Below are 6,000 nucleotides of genomic sequence, written 5' to 3'. Positions count from 1 at the left end.
AATGACTGAGGTTATAGTTTGTTGGTTCTCAATAAGGTTTCTGATTCATACTTTTGCATTGTGAATAGATCATCACTTGAACATAAGTAATCATATGACAATATCTATGTATGTTGCTGTTATGAGAATAATCATGATGCCCTCATGTCCGTATTTTATTTTTACCGACACCTCTACCTCTAAACATGGGGACATATTTATTGTTATCGGCTTTCGCTTGAGGACAAGCAAGGTCTAAGCTTGGGGGAGTTGATACGTCCATTTTGCATCATGCTTTTATATCGATATTTATTGCATTATGGGCTGTTATTTCACATTCTGTCACAATACTTATGGCTATTCTCTCTTATTTTACAAGGTTTACATAAGGAGGGAGAATGCCGGCAGCTGGAATTCTGGGTTGGAAAAGGAGCAAATATTAGAGACCTATTCTGCACAACTCCAAAAGTCCTGAAACTCCACGGAATACCTTATAATAAATAATGAAAAATCCTCGCCAAAGATGAAGACCAGGGGTCCCACACCCTTTCCACGAGGGTGGGGGGCGCGCCCCCCCTAGGGCGTGCCCCCTACCTCGTGGGCCCCCTGGTGGCTCTCCGATGACCATCTTCTGCTATATGAAGTATTTCGTCGAGAAAAAAACCAGAAGCAACCTTTCGGGACGAAACTCCGCCGCCACGAGGCGGAACCTTGGCGGAACCAATCTAGGGCTCCGGCAGAGCTGTTCTGCCGGGGAAACTTCCCTCCCGGAGGGGGAAATCATCGCCATCGTCATCACCAACGCTCCTCTCATCGGGAGAGGGAAATCTCCATCAACATCTTCATCAGCACCATCTCATCTCAAAACCCTAGTTCATCTCTTGTATCCAATTCTTGTCTCCAAGTCTGGGATTGGTGCTAGTAGGTTGCTAGTGGTGTTAATTACTCCTTGTAGTTGATGCTAGTTGGTTTAATTGGTGCAAGATCATATGTTCAGATCCTTTATGCATATTATTACCCCTCTGATTATGAATATGAATATGCTTTGTGAGTAGTTATTATGTTCCTGAGGACAAGGGAGAAGTCTTGCTATTAGTAGTCATGTGAATTTGGTATTCGTTCGATATTTTGATGAGATGTATGTTGTCTAGCCTCTAGTGGTGTTATGTGAATGTCAACTACATAACACTTCACCATTGTTTGGGCCTAGAGGAAGGCATTGGGAAGTAATAAGTAGATGATGGGTTGCTAGAGTGACAGAAGCTTAAACCCTAGTTTATGCGTTGCTTTGTAAGGGGCTGATTTGGACCCATATGTTTCATGTTATGGTTAGGTTTACCTTAATACTTTTGTTGTAGTTGCGGATGCTTGCAATAGAGGTTAATCATAAGTGGGATGCTTGTTCAAGTAAGAACAGCACCCAAGCACCGGTCCACCCACATGTCAAATTATCAAAGTACCGAACGCGAATCATATGAACGTGATGAGAACTAGCTTGACGATATTCCCATGTGTCCTCGGGAGCGCTTTTCCTTATATAAGAGTTTGTCCAGGCTTGTCCTTTGCTACAAAAAGGATTGGGCCACCTTGCTGCACTTTTTTTTACTTTTGTTACTTGTTGCTCGTTACAAATTATCTTATCACAAAACTATTTGTTACCACTTATTTCAATACTTGCAGAGAATACCTTGCTGAAAACCGCTTATCATTTCCTTCTGCTCCTCGTTGGGTTCGACACTCTTACTTATCGAAAGGACGATGATAGATCCCCTATACTTGTGGGTCATCAAGTGACATCTCATGAGCAATAATTCTTCCAATGACTTCCGTTGGCTTGAGATCTTTGTAGTTGGGCATCATTTGGATCAATGTGCACACGGTATCATTTTTCCATCCAAGGCTCTTAGGATCTTCTTGATGATGAATCTATCGGTCATCTCTTCACTTCCTAAGCCGGCAATCTCATTTGTGATGAGAGCAAGCCTAGAGTACATTTCAGCGACACCTTCACCATCCTTCATTTTGAACTTGTCAAGTTGACTTTGAAGCACATCCAATTTGGATTCCTTGACGGAGTCGGTACCTTCATGCATATCAATCAAAGTATCCCAAATTTCCTTTGCATTCTCAAGACGGCTGATTTTGTTGAATTCTTCGAGGCACAAATTGTTGCAGAGGATATCACAAGCTTGAGCATTGTATTGCAGCATCTTCAACTCTTCCGCAGTAGCTTCACGGTTCGGTCTCTACCATCAAAGAATTCACCTTGCAAGCCAATACACACAATAGCCCAAACGGCGGGGTTATGTCTAAGAATATGCATTTTCATCTTATGCTTCCAACTAGCAAAATTAGTACCATCAAAGTAAGGACCTCTAGGGTGGTAATTTCCCTCGCTAGACGCCATACTCTCCTAGGTTGTGAAACCAAGGCTATGATCACCAAAGTTATGGAAATCAAGGCAAATGGACGTGGTTGTGACTTGCATTTGCGTTAATCCGGGAAACGATCCTTCTGCAGGTGCACCCACACAAGATCACCTTCTTCAAACAACGCCTTCTTTCTTCCCTTGTTTGCTCGTTTTGCATATTGTTCAGTCATCTTCTCAATATTCTCCTTGGTCTTCTCATGAATTTTCTTCACGAAGTCAGCACACTTACTTGCATCAAGATTAGTCCACTCCTGCAATGGTAAAGGCAAAAGATCTATGGGAGCAGAAGGTTTGAAACCATAAACAATTTCAAAAGGATTAAAATTAGTGGCCGAATGTACCACCCTGTTGTATGCAAACTCCACGTGGGGGAGACACTCTTTCCACATCTTCAAAATTTTCTTTAAAACTGCTCTCAGCATCATGGATAGTGTGCGGTTGACAACTTCAATTTTTCCATCTGTTTATGGGTGGCATGTAGTGGAAAAGAGAAGATTTGTTCCTAGATTTTCCCACAATGTTTTCCAAAAATAGCTCAGAAACTTGGTGTCACGATCTGAAAAAAATAGTGCGTGGTACTCCATGTAGTCGCACGACTTCTCTGAAAAACAAATCAGCAATGTGTGAAGCATCATCACTCTTATGACATGGGATAAAATGAGCCATCTTGCTAAACCTATCAAACACCACAAAAACGGAATCACTCCCTCTCTTAGTACGTGGTAATCCAAGAAAAAAAATCCATAAAAATATCTTCCCAAGGTGTGCTAGGAATTGATAAAGGCGTATAAAGTCCATGAGGGTTTAAACTTGACTTAGCTTTGCGGAAGATCTCACAACGTAGCACATAGCGCTCAACATCACGCCTCATCCTTGGCCAAAAGAAATGGTCGATCAGCACACTGTCAGTTTTCTTTGCTCCAAAATGTCCCATGAGACCACCAGCATGAGCCTCCTGGAAAAGCAACAAGCGAACAGAGCAATCAAAGTTGGGTAGTGCAAGCAATGGTGTAGTTGTCAATTTTTCTTTCAGCTCTTGGAAGGCCTTCTCTTGTGCGTTTTCCCACTTGAAGGGAACATCTTTCTTAGTTAGCTCATTCATTGGGGCAGCAATGGTGCTGAAATCCTTCACAAACCGGCGATAGAAACCAACAAGGCCAAGGAAGCTTCGTACTTGGCTTACATTTTGTGGAGGCATCCACTCACAAATGGCTTTGACCTTTTCCTCATCTACCTCCACACCTTTACCTGAAACAACAAAGCTAAGAAACACAACTTTGTTTGTGCAATATGCACTTTTGCTTGTTAGCATGTAATCTCTCCTATCTTAGGACAGCAAGCACACATCGGATGTGTTCAACATGTTCATCCAAAGTTTTGCTATAAATCAGGATGTCATCAAAGTAAACAACCACAAACTTGCCAATGAACATTCTAAGCACATGATTCATTAATCTCATGAAGGTACTAGGTGCATTTGTCAATCCAAATGGCATAACTAACCACTCATACAAACCAGATTTTGTTTTAAAAGTAGTTTTCCATTCATCACCCTCTCTCATTCTAATTTGGTGGTAGCCACTCCGCAAGTCAATTTTAGAAAAGATGGTGGCGCCACTAAGTTCATCAAGAATATCATCAAGCCTAGGTATGGGGTGCCTATACCTCATGGTGATGTTGTTAATAGGCCTACAATCACAACACATTCGAGAAGAGCCATCTTTGTTTGGTACTAAAAGAACGGGTACAACACAAGGAGAGAGACTTTCACTTACATAACCTTTGTTTAGTAGGCCCGCAACTTGTCGCTGAATCTCCTTGGTTTCCTCCGTGTTTGTGCGGTATGGTGGTCGGTTCGACAATGGGGCTCCTGGGACCAAATCAATTTGGTCCTCAGTGCCTCTTTGTGGTGGCAGCCCTAGTAGTATCTCCTCAAGGAACACATCTTCATACCCCTGCAAAAGTTCAGCAACAATACTAGGAGTGGTAGAGGGTAAGTCGTTAGTAGAAAGAAAATTATCCTTGTACAAAAGTACAAAGAACATAGAATTGGGTTCTCTCAACTCTCTCATGTCCCTTTTCCTAGCCATCATAACTAATCCCTCTTTCCCATGTCTTGGTCAATTTAAGCTGTGGGGTTTTATTTGGCTTTGGATTCTCTCGCTCACTATGTTGGTAGATGTCACTCAAGTGTTTCTCACTCACTCTCTCTTTCCTTTTCAGATCACCCATCAATATTTCTTCGGGTGTCAAAGGGAGCAAAGATATGCGCTCTCCCTCGTATTGGAACGAGATATGATTAGTACGACTGCTGATTTGCACATCACGATCATACAACCAAGGCCTTCCCAACAACAATTCGCACGCTTGGATTGGCACCATGTGTCGGTGTACTAGAGTAGGGGTACCCTAGTATCCCGAACTTGTGCACGGGCAGTCGCAGCATCCCGCGGCAAGGCTTGCCCGGCGACCGCCAAGGTCCTCCGTGGTTCCTTTGGAGCCATTCAAGAACAAAGTGTCCAAGCCAAGAAGACAAGACCCCGGCAAGAGGAGCTTGCCGGGAAGGCTAATGAAGGCATCCCAAGACCCCGGCAAGAGGAGCTTGCCGGGAAGGCCACCCAAGGCATTGCAAGGAACTTGCCGCGGCGCACCACGCGCCCCGGCAAGGCCCGGTGAGCGACAAGCTCCCGGACGCGACAAGACAATGACAGCGGCAAGGCGCTTGCCGCAGCAAGCCACCTCCCTGGGCCCGCGCTCCAGCACATCCACCAACGTGTCGCTCTGGGGCCATTCCAGGCGTACGTGGCGGGAGGCTGTGCAGCCAGCGGCGTGCGGTGGCAAGCGGCGCTGACAAGATCGCCATCGTGGCGAACGGTGGCGTCCCTGGCGGTCCCTTTTCGCACTGTTTAGGCGACACAGACGGGCATTTAAGGCCCTTGTCCCCTGCCGTCAGGGTTAGGTATGATACACTGTAGCAGGTAGCTGTGCCTACCACAGCACCTTTCCATTTTTGCCCTTTACCTCCGTTGCCACCTGTCGGTAACCCCTTGAGCATATAAAAGGAGGCCCGTGTGCAACGTGGAGGGGGGAGCTAGTTCGAACTCTCATGCTCGGTCTTGTTAGCTGCGGGTGTGCACTGTAGCACTCCGTGCTCCCGAGCAAGAAATCAATACAAACCACAAAGCAGGAGTAGGGTTTTACGCATCCGTGCGGCCCGAACCTGGGTAAATCGCTCGCGTGCATCGCCTCGATCCGCTCTCTGCACGATCTCCGCCCCCGCTGAACCGAAAGGGACCCGGTCCGCCGGTCCCATAGGTGCCCGTGGATCAGGAAGAGGAAGTTGATTTCTGGTGACTATTTGCCGGCAGAGCTTCCCGAAGCCGCCGCCAAGAAGGTCCCTAAGATCAATGCCGAAGGCGCTGAGGAGCACTCTGCTCCGGCAAGCCCTAGGGTTTGTTCCGTTGAAGCAGAAGCTCCCGATAAGTTATGCTCCGGCAAGCTTGTCGGGGAACGTCAAGCTCCGGCAGAGGTGCAGCTCCTCGCCGTAGAAGCGGATGTTCCCGCAGCAGCTGAGAACAACACCAAGAACG

Source organism: Triticum urartu, chromosome 4A (genome assembly GCF_056163025.1).
Source record: "Triticum urartu cultivar PI428250 chromosome 4A, HENAU_Tu73, whole genome shotgun sequence".
Taxonomy (NCBI): Eukaryota; Viridiplantae; Streptophyta; class Magnoliopsida; order Poales; family Poaceae; genus Triticum; species Triticum urartu.
This window is presented reverse-complemented; position numbering follows the sequence as displayed.